Below are 15,968 nucleotides of genomic sequence, written 5' to 3' on the forward strand. Positions count from 1 at the left end.
CATTTTAGGGTGAGGTTTAGGGTTATGGTTAGGGTTAATGTGAGGGCTAGGGTGAGCGTGAGTGTTAGGGTTAGGGTGAGGGATAGGGTGAGGATTAGGATTAGGGTTAGGTTTAGGGTGAGTTTTAGGCTGAGGGTTAGGGTTAGGGTTAGGGTGAGGGTTGGGTTTAATGTGAGGGTTAGGGTTAGGGTTAGGGTGATGGTTAGCTAAGGGTGAGGATGAGGGTTAGGATTAGCATTAGGGTTAGGGTTAGGGTTAGCATGAGGGTTAGGATTAGAGTTAGAGTTAGGGTGAGGGTGAGGTTCAGGGTGAGGGTGAGGGTTAGGTTTAGGGTTAGGGTTAGGGTGAGATTAAGGGTTAGCGTGAGGTTTAGGGTGAGGGTGAGGGTGCGAGTAAGGGTTTCGTTTAGGTAAGGGGTAGGGTTATGGTGAGGTTTAAGGTGAGGAGAGGGTTACGGTGAGGGTTAGGGTTTGTGTGCGTGTTAAAGTTAGGGTTAGGGTTAGAGTGAGTGTTAGGTTTAGGGTGATGTTTAGGGTGAGAGTGAGGGCTTGGGTGAGGGTGACGATTCAGGTGTGGGGGAGGGTTAGGATGAGGGTTAGTGTTTTTGTGAGTGTTAAAGTTAGGGTGAGGGTTAGGGTTAGTGTTAAGTTTAGGGTGAGGGTTACGGTTAGTGTGAAGTTTAGGGTTAGTTTTAGGGTGAGGGTTAGGTTGAGAGTGAATTTTCAGGTGAGGGTGAAGGTTAGGGTGTGGGTGAGGGTTAGGGATAGGGTGAGGTTTAGGGTGACGGTGAGTGTTAGGGTTAGGGTGAGTGTTTGGGTGAGGGTTAGAGTTGGGGTAAGGTTTAGGGTTAGGATTAGGGTTAGGTTTAGGTTGAGGGTAAAGTTTAAGGTGAGGTTTAGGGTGAGGGTTCATGTTAGAGTTATCGGCAGGGTTAGGGAGAGAGTGAGGTTTAGGGTTAGGGTTAGGGTGATGGTGAGGGTTAGGGTTAGGATTAGAGTTTGGGTGAGGGTGAGGGTGAGGGTTAGGTTTAGGATTAGGGTTAGGTTTAGTGTTAGGGTTAGGCTGAGGGTGAGTTTAAGGGTGAGGGTGAGGGTTAGGGTTAAGTTTAGGGTGAGGGTGAGGGTTAGGGTTAGGGTGAGGGTTAGGGTTACGGTTATTGATAGGTTTAGGGTTATTGTTAGGGTTAGGGTTAGGGTGTGGGTTACGGTTAGGTTTAGGTTAAGGGTTAGGGTTAGGGTGGTGATTAGGGTGAGGGTGAGGGTTAGGGTGAGGGTGAGGGTTTTGGTGAGGGTGAGGATTAGGGTGTGTGTGAGTGTTAGGTTTAGGGCGAGGTTTAGGATGATAATGATGGTTATGGTTAGAGTTAGGGTTAGTGTTACGTTTATTGTTAGGGTTAGGATTAAGGTGAGGGTAAGGGTGAGGTTGAGTGTTAGGGTTAGGGTTAGGTTTAAGGTGAGTGTGAGTGTGAGGGTTAGGGTTAAGATAATGGTTAGGGTTAAGAATAGCATGAGGGTTAGGGTGCGGGTGAGGTTGTGGTTGAAGGTAAGGGTGAGGGTGAGGGTTAGGGTTAGCATTAGGGTCAAGGTTAGGGTTAGCGGTGAGGGTAAGGGTTAGAGTTAGGGTGAGGATGAGGGTGAGCTTGAGGGTGAGGGTGAGGGTTAGTGTTCGGGTTAAGGTTAGGGTGAGGGTGAGGGTTAGGGTTATGGTTAGGTTTCGGGTGAGGGTTAGGGTTAGTGTGAGTTTTAAGGTTAGTGTTAGGGTGAGGATAAGGGTTAGGGTGAGGTGTAGGATGATGGTGAGGGTTAGGGTGAGGGTTAGGGTTAGGGTTAGGTTTAGGTTAGGGTTAGGGTTAAAGTTGGAGTGAGTTTTAGGGTTAGGGTGAGGGTTAAGGTGAGGTTGAGGGTTAGGGTTAGGTTAAGGATTTGGGTTAGTGTTAGGGTTAGGGTGAGGGTGAGGGTTAAGGTTAGGTTTAGGGTTAGGGTTAGGATATTGTTAGGGTTAGAGTTAGTGTGAGGGTGAGGGTGAGGGTGAGGATTAGGGTTAGGTTTAGGGTTAGGGTGTGGGTGAGGGTAGGGTTAGATTTGGGGTTAGGGTTAGGGTTAGGGTTAGGGTCAAGTTTAGGGTTAGTGTGAGGTTTAGGGTCAGGGTTAGGTGAGTGTAAGGGTTAGGGTGGGGTTTAGGGTGAGGGTGAGGTTGAGGGTGAGGGTTTTGGTTAGGTAAAGTTTAGGGTTATCTTTAGGGTGAGGGTGAGGTTTAGGGTGAGTGTTAGTTTTAGGGTGACGTTTAGGTATAGGGTTAGGGTGAGTGTTAGGGTTAGGGTGATGTTTAGGCTGAGGGTGAGGGTTAGAGTGAGGCTGATGTTTCGGGTGTGAGTGAGGGTTAACGTGTAGGAGAGGCTTAGGATTAGGGTGAGGGTTAGGGTTTGTGTGAGTGTTAGGGATAGGGTTAGGATGAGGAAAAGTGTTAGGGTGAGGGTTAGGGTGAGCGTGAGTGTTTTGATGAATGTGAGGGTTAGGGAGTGGGTTAAGATTAGTGTTAAGTGAGTGTTAGGATGACAGTGAGGTTTAGGGTGAGGGTTTGGGTTTGTGTTAGGGTTAGCATTAGGTTTATGGTGAGGGTTAGTGTTAGTGTTAGAGTGAGGGCTAGGGTTAGGCTTAGGTTTAGGGTTAGGGTGAGGGTTAGGATTAGGGTTAGGGTTAAGGTGAGGGTTAGGGTGAGGATGAGGTTTAGGGTTAGCATTACTTTTAGGGTGAGGTTTAAGGATAGAGTTAGGGTTATGGTGAGGGTGAGTGTTAGGGTTAGGGTTAGGGATATGGTGAGGATTAAGGTTAGGGTTTGGGTGAGAGTTAGGCTGAGGGATAGGTTTAGGGTTAGGGTGAGGTTTAGGTTTAGTGTGAGGGTTAGGTTTAGGGTTAGGGTGAGGGTTAGGGTTAGGGTTAGGGTAAGGGTGAGGGTTAGGGTGAGGGTGAGGGTTAGCGTTAGCATTAGGGTTAGTGTTAGTGTTAGTGTGAGGGTTATTGTTAGAATTAGGTTGAGGGTGAGGTTGAGGTTGAGGGTGAGGTTGAGGGTTAGGGTTAGGGTTAGGATGAGGGTGAGGGTTAGGTTTAGGCTGATGGTTGGGTTTAGTGTGAGGGTTAGGGTTTGGTTTAGGGTTAGGATTAGGGTGAGTGTAAGGGTTAGGATGAGGGTTAGGGTGAGAGGGAGGGTTATGCTTTGAGTGAGTGTTATGGTGAGGGCTAGTGTGAGGGTGAGGGTTAGGGTTAGGGTGAGGGTTAGGGTTAGGTTTAGGTTTAGGTTTAGTGTTAGGGTTAGGGTTAGGGTTAGATTTAGGTTGAGGGTTAGGGATAGAGTTAGGTTTAGGGTGAGTGCAAGGGTTAGTGTTAGGGTTACGATAATGTTTGGTTTAGTATTAGGCTGAGCATTACCGTGAGGGTGAGTGTGAGGGTTAGGGTTAGGCATAGGGTTAAGGTGACGGTTAGGGTTAGTGTAATGGTTAGGGTTAGGATTAGTTTTAGGGTTATGGTGAGGGTAAGGGTTATGGTGAGCGGTAGGTTTAGGGTGATGGTTAGGTTTAGGGTGAGGGTGAGAGTGACATTTAGGGTGAGGTTTAGGGTTAGGTTTCAGGTTAGGGTTAGGGTTTGTCTGAGGGTGAGGGTGAGGTTGAGGGTAAGGGATAGTGTTAGGGTAAGGATTAGGTTTATGGTGAGGTTTAGGGTTAGTGTGAGGGTCAGGGTTAGGATTAGGGTTAGGAGTTAGAGTGAGCGTAAGGGTTAGGGTGAGGGTCAGGTTGAGGCTGAGGGATAGGTTTAGGGTGAGGGTGAGGTGAAAATGTGAGGGCTAGGGTAAGGGTTAGGGTTAGGATGACGTTTAGGGTTAGGGTTAGGGTGAGGGTGAGGTTGAGGGTGAGGCTTAGGTTGAGGGTTAGGGTTAGGGTGAAGTTGAGGGTGAGGTTAGGGTTAGAATTAGGGTTAGGGTTAAGATTAGGGTGAGGGTGAGGCTTAGGTTTAGGGGTATTGTTAGGGTTACGGTGAGGGTGAAGGTGAAGGTTAGGGTTACTCCCAAGGTGAGGGTGAGTTTTAGGGTTAGGGTTAGGGTTTGTTTGAGGGTGAAGGTGAGGTTAGGGTTAGGGTTAGGTTTAGCGTTAGGGTGAGCGTGAGGTTGAGGATGAGGGTTAGGTTTAGGTTATGGTTAGGGTGAAGTTGAGGATGAGGGTTAGGGTTAGGATTAGGGTTAGGTTTAGGATTAGGGTGAGAATTAGGGTGGGCCTAAGGGTTAGGATTAGGGTTAGGGTTCGGGTAAGGTTTAGGGTGAGAGTTAGGGTGAAGGTTAGGGTTAGGGTGAGGTAAGGGTGAGATTGAGGTTTAGGGTATGGGTGAGGGTGAGGGTTAGGCTGTGGGTGAGGGTTAGGGTTAGGTTGAGGGTTAGGGTTACAGTGAGGGTTAGGGTGATGGTGAGGGTGAGGGTAAGCGTTACGGTTAGGTTTAGGTGAGGTTTAAGGTGAGGTTTAGGGTTAGGGTTAGGGTGAGGTTGAAGGTCAGGTTTAGGTTTAGGATTAGGTTTAGGGTTAAGGTGATGTTTAAGGTGAGGTTGAGGGTTAGGGTGAGGGTGAGGGTTCGGTTGAGGGTGAGGTTTAGGGTTAGGGTTAGGGTTAGGGTTAGGCGTAGGGTTAGGGTGAGGGTTAGGGTTAGTGTGAGTGTTAGGTTTAGGTTTAGGGTTAGGGTTAGGGTTATTGTTAGGGTTAGGGTTAGGATTAGGTTGAGGGTGAGGGTGAGGGTTAGGGTTAGGGTTAGTTTTAGGGTGAGGGTTAGGGTTAGTGTCAGGTTTAGGGTTAGGTTTAGGGTGAGGGTAAGGGTTAGGGTGAGGTTTAGGGTGAGGATGAGGGTGAGGGTTTCGGTTAGGTAAGGTTTAGTGTTAGGGTTTGGGTGAGGGTTCAGGTTCGGTTGAGGGTTATTGTTAGGGTGATGGTTAGGTTTAGTGTTAGGGTGTGTGTTAGGGTTAGGGTGATGTTTAGGGTGAGGGTGAGGGTTATGGTGAGGGTGATGGTTCGGTTGTGCGTGAGAGTTACGGTGTGGGAGAAGGTTAGGGTTAGGGAGAGGTTTAGGGTTTGTATGTGTGTTAGGGTTAGGGTTAGGGTGAGGGTTAGGGTTAGGGTTAGGAAGAGGGTGAGGCTGAGGGGTAGGGATAGTATTAGAATGAGGGGTAGGGTTAGTGTGAGGGTTAGGGTGAGGGCTAGTGTGAGGGTGAGGGTTAGGTTTAGGGTTAGATTTAGGGTGAGGGTGAGGGTTAGGGTGAGGTTGAGGGTTAGGGTTAGCATTAGGGTTAGGGTTAGCGTGAGGGTTAGGGTTGGAGTTAGGCTGAGGGTGAGGGTGAGGTTGTGGCTGATGGTGAGGGTTAGGGTTAGGGTTAGGATGAAGGTGAGTGTTAGGTTTAAGCTGAGGGTTGGGTTTAGTGTGAGGGTTAGGGTTTGGTTTAGGGTTAGGGTTATGGTGACTGTAAGGGTTAGGATGAGTGTTAGTGTGAGGGTTAGGGTTAGGGTTAGGGTGAAGGTCAGGGTTAGGGTTAGAGTTAGGCTGAGGGTTAGGTTTAGGGTTAGGATGAGGGTGAGGTTGAGGGGTAGGGATAGTATTAGAATGAGGGGTAGGGTTAGTGTGAGGGTTAGGGTGAGGGCTAGTGTGAGGGTGAAGGTTAGGTTTAGGGTTAGGGTTAGTGTGAGGGTGAGGGTTAGGGTGAGGGTTAGGGTGAGGTTGAGGTTGAGGTTTAGGGTTAGGGTTAGGGTGAGGGTTAGTGTTGGAGTTAGGGTGAGTGTGAGGGTGAGGTTGAGGCTGATTTTGAGGGTTAGGGTTAGGGTTAGGATGAGGGTGAGGGTTAGGTTTAGGCTGAGGGTTGGGTTTAGTGTGAGGGTGAGGGTTTGGTTTAGGGTTAGGGTTATGGTGAGTGTAAGGGTTTGGATGAGGGTTAGTGTGAGGGTTAGGGTTAGGGTTAGGGTGAGGGTGAGGGTTAGGGTTAGGATTAGGGTGAGGGTTAGTGTTAGGGTTAGGATAAGTGTGAGGCTGAGGGATAGGGATAGTATTAGAGTGAGGGGTAGGTTTAGTGTGAGGGTTAGGGTGAGGGCTAATGTGAGGGTGAGGGTTAGGTTTAGGGTTAGGTTTAGGGTGAGGGTGAGGGTTAGGGTGAGGGTTAGGGTTCGGGTGAGGATGAGAGTTAGGGTTAGCATTAGGGTTAGGGTTAGCCTGAGGGTTAGAGTTGGAGTTAGGGTGAGGGTGAGGGTTAGGGTTAGGGGTAAGGGTGAGGTTTAGGGTTAGGTTTAGGGTTAGGGTTAGGATTATTGTTAGGGTTAGGGTGAGGGTGAGGGTGAGGGTGTGGGTGAGTGTTAGGGTTAGGGTTATGTTTAGGGTGAGTGTGAGGGTGAGGGTTAGGGTTAAGATAATGGTAAGGGTTTAGATTAGGCTGAGGTTTAGGGTTAGGGTGAGGTTTAGGGATAGGGTTAGGGTATTTTTAGGTTTAGGGTTATTGATAGGTTTAGGGTTAGGGTGAGGGTTATGGTTTGGGTTAGGTTAAGCGTTAGGGTTAGGGTGATTTTTTTGGGTTTGGGTGAGGGTTAGGGTGAGGGTGAGGGTTTTGGTGAGGGTGAGGGTTAGGGTGTGGGTGATGTTTAGGCTTAGGATGAGGGATAGGTTCACGGTGAGGTTTAGGGTGAGGGTGAGGGTTTGGGTTTGGGTTAGGGTTAGCGTTAGGGTGAGGTTTAGGTTTAGGGTTAGGGTTAGGGTGAGGTTTAGGGTGAGGGTTAGGTTTGGGGTTAGGGTTAGTGTTAGGATTAGGTTTAGGGTTAGGGTTAGGGTTAGGGTTAGGGTTAGGGTGAGGGTAAGGGTTAAGGTGAGGTTTAGGGTGAAGGTGAGGGTTAGAGTTAGCGTTAGGATGAGGGTCAGGGTCACGGTTAGGGTTAGGTTTAGGGTTAGGTTTTGGGTGAGGGTTAGGGTTAGGGTTAGGGTGAGGGTGAGGGGTAGGGTTAGGGTTAGGTTGAGGGTTAGGTTTACAGTGAGGGTTAGGGTTAGGGTAAGGGTTAGGGTTAGGGTGAGGATAAGGGTTAGGATGAGGTTTTGGGTGAGTGTGCGGGTGAGGGTTAGGGTTAAGGTTAGGAATCCGGTGAGAGTGAGGTTGAGGGGTAGGGTTAGGGTGAGGGTTAGGGTTAGTTTTAAGGTTAGGGTTATTGTTAGCGTGAGGGTGAGAGTTACAGTTGGTTTAGAGTTAGCGTTATTGTTAGGGTTAGGGTTGGGGTTAGGGTGAGGGTTAGGGTTAGGGTTAGGGTTATTGTTAGGTTTGGGTGCAATTGAGGGTGAGGTTTAGGTTTATGGTTAGGGTGAGTGTTAGGTTTAGGTATACTGTTTGGGTTATTGTTAGGATTAGGGTTAGAGGGAGGGGGAGGGGGAGGTTTAGGGTTAGGGGTAGGCGTAGGGGTAGGGTTAGGTTTAGGAGTAGGGTAAGGGTGAGGGTAAGGGTTAGCATGAGGGTTATGGTGAGGGTGAGGGTGATGGTAAGGGTTAGGGTGAGGTTTTGGGTGAGGGTGAGTGTTAGGGTTAGGGTGATGTTTAGGGTGAGGGTGAGGGTTAGGATGAGGGTGATAGTTCGGGTGTGGGTGAGGGGTAGAGTTTCGGAGAGGGTTAGATTTAGGGTGAGGGTTAGGGTTTGTATGAGTGTTATTGTTAGGGTTAGGGTGAGGTAAAGTGTTAAGGTGAGGGTCAGGGTGAGGGTGAGGGTTAGGGTGTGGGTGGGGGTTAGGGTAAGGTGAGTGTTAGGATGACGGTGAGGGTTAGGGTGAGGGTTTGGATTTGGGTTAGGGTGAGCGTCAGGGTGAGGGTTAGGGTTAGTGTTAGGGTTAGAGTAAGGGCTAGGTAGAGGGATAGGTTTAGGTTTAGGGTGAGTGTTAGGATTAGAGGTAGGGTTAGGTTGAGGGTTAGGGTAGGATGAGGTTTAGGGTTAGCATTACATTTAGCGTGAGGTTTAAGGTTAGGGTGAGGGCTAGGGTGAGGGTTGGTGTTAGGGATAGGGTGAGGGATATGGTGAGGATTAGGGTTAGGGTTAGGGTGAGGGTTAGGCTGAGGGGTAGGTTTTGGTTTAGGGTGAGGTTGAGGTTTAGTGTGAGGGTTAGGTTTATGGTTATGGTTAGGGTTAGTGTGAGGGTTAGGGTTAGGGTGTGGGTTAGGGTGAGGGTTAGGGTTAGCATTGGGGTTAGGGTTAGGGTTAGCGTGAGGGTTAGGGTTAGAGTTAGGGTGAGGGTGAGGTTGAGGGTGAGGGTGAGGGTGAGGGTTAGGCTTAGGCTTAGGGTTAGGATGAGGGTGAGGGTTTGGTTTAGGCTGAGGTTGGGTTTAGTGTGAGGGTTAGGGTTTGGTTTAGAGATAGGGTTAGGGTGAGGGTAAGTGTTAGGCTGAGGGTTAGTGTAAGAGTGAGGGTTAGGGTTAGAGTGAGTGTTAGGGTGAGGGCTAGTGTGAGGGTGAGAGTTAGGGTTAGGGTGAGTGTAAGGGTTAGGTTTAGGGTTAGGGTGAGGGTTAGGGTTAGGGTTAGGGTCAAGGTTAGGGTGAGGGTGAGGGAGAGGGTTAGGGTTAGAGTTAGGTTTAGGGTGAGTGTGAGGGTGAGGCTTAGGTTTATGATAATGGTTAGGGTTAGGATTAGGCTGAGGGTTAGGGTGAGGGTGAGAATTAGGGTTAGGGTTAGGGTCAGGGTGAGGGCTAGGGTTAGTGTAAGGGTTAGGGTTAGGATTAGGTTTACGGTTAGGATGAGGTTAAGGGTTATGTTGAGGGTTAGGGTGAGGGTGAGGTTTAGGGTGAGGTTGACATTGAGGGTGAGGGTGAGGTTTAGGGTGAGTTTTAGTGTTAGGATTAGGGTTAGGGTTAGGGTGAGGGTTAGGGTGAGGATGAGTGTTAGGGTTAGCATTACTTTTAGGGTGAGGTTTAAGGTCAGGGTTAGGATTAGGGTGAGGATGAGTGTTAGGGTTAGTTTGAGGGATATGGTGAGGATTAGGGTTAGGGTTAGGTTGAGGGTTAGGCTGAGAGGTAGGTTTAGGTTTAGGGTGAGGTTGATGTTTATTGTGAGGGTTAGGTTTATGGTTAGGGTGAGGGTTAGGGTTAGGGTGAGTGTTAGGATTAGGGTGAGGGTTAAGGTCAGGGTGAGGGTTAGGGTTAGCATTAGGGTTAGTGTTAGGTTTAGCTTGAGGATTAGGGTTAGAGTTATGGTGAGGGTGAAGGTGAGGTTTAGGGGGAGGGTGAGGATTAGGCTTAGGCTTAGGGTTAGGATGAGAGTGTGGGTTAGGTTTAGGCTGAGGGTTGGGTTTAGTTTGAGGGTTAGGGTTTGGTTTAAAGATAGGGTTAGGGTGAGGGTAAGGGTTAGGGTGAGGGTTAGAGTGAGAGTAAGGGTTAGGGTTAGAGTGAGTGTTAGGATAAGGGCTAGTGTGAGGGTGAGGGTTAGGTTTAGGGTTAGGGTTAGGGTGAGGCTGAGGGTTAGGTTTAGGTTTAGGGTGAGGGTTAGGGTTAGGGTTAGGGTCAGGGTTATGGTGAGGGTGAGGGTGAGGTTTAGGGTTAGAGTTAGGTTTAGGGTGATTGTGAGGGTAAGGCTTAGGGTTAAGATAATATTTAGGGATAGGAATAGGCTGAGGGTTAGGGTTAGGGTGAGGGTGAGGGTTAGGGTTAGGGTGAGGTTTAGGGTGAGGTTAGGCTTAGGGTTAGGGTGAGGGTTTGGGTAAATGTTAGGGTTAGGGTGAGGTTTAGGGTTAGCGTTAGGGTGAGGATGAGGGAGAGGGTTAAGGTTAGGGTTAGGGGTAGTGATAGAATTAGGATGCAGGTGAGGGTTAGGATTAGAATTAGGGTTAGGGTTAGGCTGATGGTGAGGGTGAGGATGAGGGTGAGGGTTAGGGTGAAGGTGAGGGTTAGGTTTAGGGTTAGGGTTAGGGTGAGGGTTAGGGTTAGGGTTAGGATGAGCATTAGGTTGAGGGGTAGGGTTAGGGTTAAGGTGAGGGTTTGGGATATTGTGAGAGTGAGGGTTATGGATAGGGTTAGGGTTAGGTTAAGGGTTAGGATGAGGGTTAGGGTTAGTTTTAGGTGAGGGTGAGGGTGAGGGTTATGGTTAGGGTTAAGTTTAGGGTGAAGGTTAGAGTGAGGGTGAGGGTTAGGGTTAGAATTAGGTTTAGGGTGAGGATTAGGGTGAGGGTTAGGGTTACCGTTAGGTTTAAAGTGAGGGTAAGAGTTAGGGTGAGGTTTAGGGTGAGGGTTACAATTAGCATTATGTTTAGGGTGAGGGTTAGGGTGAGGTATAGGGTTAGGGTTAGGGATAGTATGTGGGTGAGGGTTAGGGTAAGGGTTAGGGTGAGGGTTAGGGTTAGGGTCAGGGTTAGGGTTAGGGTTACCGTTAGTGTGAGGGTGAGGGTGAGATTGAGGGTTAGGATGAGGGTGAGGGTGACGGTGCGGTTTACGGTTAGGGGTATGGTTAGGGTGAGTGTGAGGGTGAGGGCTAGGATTCAGATTAGGGTTAGAGTTAGGCTGAGGGTGAAGGTGAGGGTGAGGGTTACGTTTAGGGTTAGGGTTAGGTTGAGGGTTAGGGTTAGGGTTAGGGTCAGGGTTAGGGTGAGGGTGAGGGTGAGGGTGAGGTTTAGGGTTAGAGTTAGGTTTAGGGTGAGTTTGAGCGTGAGGCTTAGGGTTAAGATAATATTTAGGGATAGGATTAGGCTGAGGGTTAGGGTGAGGGTGAGAGTTAGGGTTAGGGTTAGGGCGAGGGTGAGGGTGAGGGTTAGGGTTAGTGTAAGTGTTAGGGTTAGGATTAGGTTTAGGTTTAGGGTGAGGTTAAGGGTTATGTTGAGGGTTAGGCTGAAGTTGAGGTTTAGGGTGAGATTGAGAGTGAGGGTAAGGTTCAGGGTTAGGGTGAGTTTTAGGGTTAGGATTAGGGTTAGGGTTAGGGTTGGTCTGAGGGTGAGGGTGAGGTTGTGGGTAAGTGTTAGTGTTCGGTTTAGGATTAGATTTAGGGTGAGGGTTAGGGTTAGTGTCAGGGTTTGGGTGAGGGTTAGGTTGAGGGTGAGGGATAGGGTTCGGGTGAGGGTGACGGAAAGGATGAGGCCTAGGTTGAGGATTAGGGTTAGGGTGAGGGTTAGGGTTAGGGTTAATGTTAGGGTGAGGGTGAGTATGAGGGGGAGGGTTAGGTTTAGGGTTAAGGATAGGGTTAAGTTGATGGTGAGCTTAGGGTTAAAATTACGGTTAGAGTTAAGATTAGTGTGAGGATTAGGGTGATGGTGAGGGTTAGGTTTAGGGTTATTGTTAGGGTTAGGGTGAGGGTGAGGGTTATGCTTAGGTTTAAGGTGAGAGTGAGGGTAGGGTTAGTGTTAGGATTGGGGTTAGTGTTAGGGTTTGTCTGAGGATGAGGCTGAGGTTAGGGTTAGGGTTAGGGTTAGCGTTACAGTGAGGGTGAGGGTGAGGGTGAGGGTTAGGTTTAGGGTTAGGGTTAGGGTGAAGTTGAGAGTGAGAGTTGGGGTTAGGATTAGGGTGATGATTAGGTTGAGGTTGAGGGTTAGGGTTAGGGTGAAGTAAGGGTGAGTGTGAGGTTTAGGGTGAGGGTGTGGTGTCCGGTGAGGGTCTGGGTGAGGGTGTGGGTGAAGGTTAGGGTTAGGTTGAGGGTAAGGGTGATGGTGAGTGTTAGGTTGAGGCTGAAGGTGAGCGTTAGGGTTATGATAAGGGTTAGGGTGAGGTTTAGGGTTAGGGTGAGGGTGAGCGTGAGGGTCAGGTTTAGGTTTAGGATTAGAGTTAGGGCTAGGGTTAGGCTTCGGTTGAGGGTGAGGTGAGGGTAAGAGAGAGGGTTACGGTGAGGGTTAGGGTTAGGGTTAGGTTGAGGGTTAGGGTTAGGGTCATGTGTAGGGTGAGGTTGAGGGTTAGGGTGAGGGTGATAGTTCGGGAGAGGGTGAGGGTTCGGGTGTGGGTGAGGGTTAGGGTAAGTGTGAGGATTAGGGTGAGAGTGAGGCTGAGGGTGAGGTTTAGGATTAGGGTGAGGTTTCGGGTCAGGGTTAGGGTGAGGGTTACGGTTAGGTTGAGGTAAGTGTGAGAATGAGGGTTAGGGTGAGGGTGAGGGTTCCGGTGAGGGTTAGGATTAAGGTGAGAGTTAGGACTAGGGTTAAGTTTAGGGTTAGGGCTATTGTGAAGATTAGGGTTAGGGTTAGGGTTAGGGTGACGGTGAGGGTGAAGGTAAGGGTTCCGGTGAGGTTTAGGGTCTGTGTGAGGCTTAGAGTTAGCTTTAGGGTTTGGGTGAGGGTTAGGGTTATGGTTAGGGTTAGGGTGAGTGTGAGGTTTCGGTTTAGGGTTAGGGTTTGTATTTGGGTGAGGGTTATGGTTAGGTTTAGGGTGAGGGTGAGGTTTCGGGTGAGGGTGAGGCTTAGGGTGTGCGTGAAGGTTAGGGATAGGGTGAGGTTTAGGGTGACAGTGAGAGTTAGGGTGAGGCTGAGGATTTGGGTTAGGTTTTTTTTTTTTTTTGATAACATACTATACAGAGGGGTTACAATTACATGGGCAGGATAATGCATACATTTCTTACCAAGCATTGCAGCCTCCTCCTTTGTTTACCCTTCACCTCCCTTCCCAGCCTCCCCCCTCCCCCCACCCAATCATACCCCCCTCCCCCCCCTAAACGACATTGTAAAGCTGGTTTTGACATGACATTTTGTACTTCTCATTGTTGCAACAGGTCCACCTGAATCCTTAAACGACTTGTTTGTCCCCATCTCCTCCACATGTTATACTGACATCAAATATAGTGAAAGCGGGGGTTACACTGTCGGGGAGGGACATACAAAGCAACAAAGAAATAATCTTATAAATGCATTAGAAACACATGCATGAAAGAAACGAAAACATTAAAATACACATATTTAAGGGTTCATTTTCCTAACATCACATTATCTGACCTTTTCCGCTTGACTCATACCTATACTAGATATTGCAAATAAGGGAAACCATGGGACCTATGTTTCTTTGGGCCTGGCTTACTTCACTTAATATAATTTTTTCCAAACCTTTCCATTTCCTAACAAATGGGGCAATGTCATTCTTTCTGATGGAGGCATAGAATTCCATTGTGTATATATACCACAATTTCTTGATCCATTCATCTACTGAGGGGCATCTGGGTTGGTTCCATATCTTAGCTATGGTAAATAATGCTGCAATAAACATAGTTGTGCTGGTAGCTTTAGTGTGGTCTTGTTTGTAAACATTAGGTTTAGCATTAGGATTAGGATTAGGATTGGGGTTAGGGTTCTTGTTAGGGTTAGAGTTAGGGTGAGGGTGAGTTTGTGGGTGAGTGTTAGGGTTAGTGTTAGGTATAGGGTGACTGTGAGGGTGAGGGTTAGGGTTAAGATAATGGTTAGGATTAAGATTACGCTGAGGGTTAGGGTGAGGGTGAGGGTTAGGGTTAGGGTTAGGGTTAGATTGAGGGTTAGGGTTAGTGTAGGGTTAGGGTTAGGGTTTAGGTTAGGGTGACGTTAAGGGTTAGGGTGAGGTTTATGGGGAGGGTTAGGGTTAGGGTGACGTTAAGGGTTAGGGTGAGGTTTATGGGGAGGGTGAAGGTGAGGGTGAGGGATTCGGTTAGGTAAGGGTTAGGGTTAGGGTGAGGTTTAGGGTGAGGTTGAGGGTTAGAGTGAGGGTTAGGATTACGGTGAGGGTTAGGGTTAGGGTTAGGGTGAGTGTTAGGTTTAGGGTGATGTTTAGGTTGAGGGTGAGGGTTAGGGTGTGGGTGAGTTGTCGGGTTTGTGTGAGGGTTAGGGTGAGGGTTAGGGTTTGTGTGAGTGTTAAAGTTAGGGTTACGGTTAGGGTTAGGGTGAGGTTTAGTGTTAGGGTGAGTGTTATGGTTATGGTTAGGGTTATTGTTAGGTTTAGGGTTATTGTTAGGTTTAGGGTTAGGGTGAGGTTTACGGTTAGTGTTAAGTGTTACGGTTAGGGTGATGTTTAGGGTGAGGGTGAGGTTTACGGTGAGGGTGAGGGTTTTGGTGAGGAAGAGGGTTAGTGGGTGGGTGAGGGTTAGGGTTAGGTTGAGGGTTAGGATGACAGTGAGGGTTAGCGTTAGGGTGACGGTTAGGTTTAGGGTTAGGGTTAGGGTGAGGGTTAGGTTTAGGGTTAGTGTTAGTGTTAGGATTAGGATTAGGGTTAGGTTTAAGGTTAGGGTTAGGGTGAGGGTAAGGGTTAGGGTGAAGTTTAGGGTGAAGTTGAGGGTTAGAGTTAGTGTTAGGGTTAGGGTGAGGTTTTGGGTGAGGGTTAGGGTTAGGGTTAGGGTGAGGATGAGGATTAAGGATAGGGTTAGGGTGAGATTTAGAGTTAGGGTGAGGGTTAGGGTGAGGGTTAGGTTTAGGATTAGGCTTAGGGTTAGGGTGAGTTTTAGGATGAGGTTTAGGGTTAAGGTTTGGGTGAGGGTTATCATTAGGTTTAGGGTTAGGGTGAGGGCTAGGGTGAGGATGAGGGTTAGTGTTAGGGTTAGGTTAAGGGTGAGGGTTAGGCTTAGGGTTAGGGGGAGGGGGAGGGGCAGGGGTAGGGATAGGGTTAGGCTGAGGGTTAGGTTTAGAGTGAGGGTTAGGGTTAGGGTTAGGTTGAGGATAAGGGTTAGGATGAGGGTTAGGGTGAGGGTGAGGGTTATGGTTAGGATTGGGATTAGGGTAAGGGTGAGGGTGAGGGCTAGGGTTAGAGTGAGGGTTAGGGTGAGGGTTAGGGTTAGATTTAGGGTGAGGGTTATGGTAAGGGTTAGGTTTAGGGTTCTTGTTAGGGTTAGGATTAGGGTTAGGGTGAGGATGACGGTTAGGTTTAGGGTTAGGGTGAGATTCAGAGTTAGGGTGAGGGTTCGGTGAGGGTTAGGTTTAGGGTTAGCTTTAGTGTTAGGGTGAGGTTCAGGATGAGGGTTAGGGTTAGGGTTAGTGAGAGGATTAGGGTTAGGGTTAGGGTTAGGTTTAGGGTGAGGGTAAGGGTTAGGGTGAGGTTTAGGGTGAGGGTGACGTTTAGAGTTAGCGTTAGGATTAGGGTGATGGTTAGGGTGAGGTTTATGGTGAGGGTGCGGGTTAGGGTTAGGGTGAGGGTTAGGGTTAAGGTGAGGTTTAGCGATATGTTAGGGTTAGGCTGAGGGTGAGCCTGAGGGTTTGGTTTATGGTTAGGTTTAGAGTTAGGGTGATGGTGAGAGTGAGGGTTAGGGTTAGGATTAGGGTTAGGGTTAGGTGTAGGCTGAAGGTAAGTTTGAGTGTGAGCATGAGAGTTAGGGTTAGGGTGAGAGTCAGCGTGAGGTTAGGCTTAGGGTTAGGGTTAGAATAAGACCTAAGCTGAGGGTTAGGAATAGGATTAGGGAGAGGGTTAGGGTTAGTTTCAGGGTTAGGGTTAGATTTAGTGTAATGGTAAGGGTTTGGGTGAGGGTTAGGTTGAGGGTGAGGGTTTGTGTGAGTGTTAAAGTTAGGGTTAGGGTTAGGGTGAGGAAAAGTGTTAGGATGCGGGTTAGGGTGAGGATGAATGTTAGGTTTAGCATTAGGGTTAGGTTGAGGGTTAGGCTGAGGGTTAGGGTATGGTGAGGGTTAGGGTTAGGTTTAGGGTTATTGTTAGGTTTAGGGTTATTGCTAGGGTTAGGGTTAGGGTGAGGGTTACGTTTAGGTTTAGATTAAGGGTTAGGTTTAGGGTGAAGTTTACGGTGAGGGTGAGGGTTTTGGTGAGGGTGAGGGTTAGGGAGTGTGTGAGGGTTAGCGTTAGGCTGAGGGTTAGGAAGACTGTGAGGGTTAGGGTGAGGGTGAGGGTTTGGGTTTGGATTGGGGTTAGCATTAGAGTGAGGATTAGGGGTAGGGGTAGGGTGAGGGTTAGAGTGAGGTTTAGGGCTAGGGTTAGTGTGAATATTAGTGTTAGGGTTAGGGTTAAGGTGAGGTTTAGGGTGAGATTTAGAGTTAGGTTGAGTGTTAGAGTGAGGGTTAGGGTTAGGGTTAGGGT

Source organism: Dipodomys merriami, unplaced genomic scaffold (genome assembly GCF_024711535.1).
Source record: "Dipodomys merriami isolate MVZ:Mamm:240054 unplaced genomic scaffold, mDipMer1.0.p SCAF_90, whole genome shotgun sequence".
NCBI classification, from domain to species: domain Eukaryota; kingdom Metazoa; phylum Chordata; class Mammalia; order Rodentia; family Heteromyidae; genus Dipodomys; species Dipodomys merriami.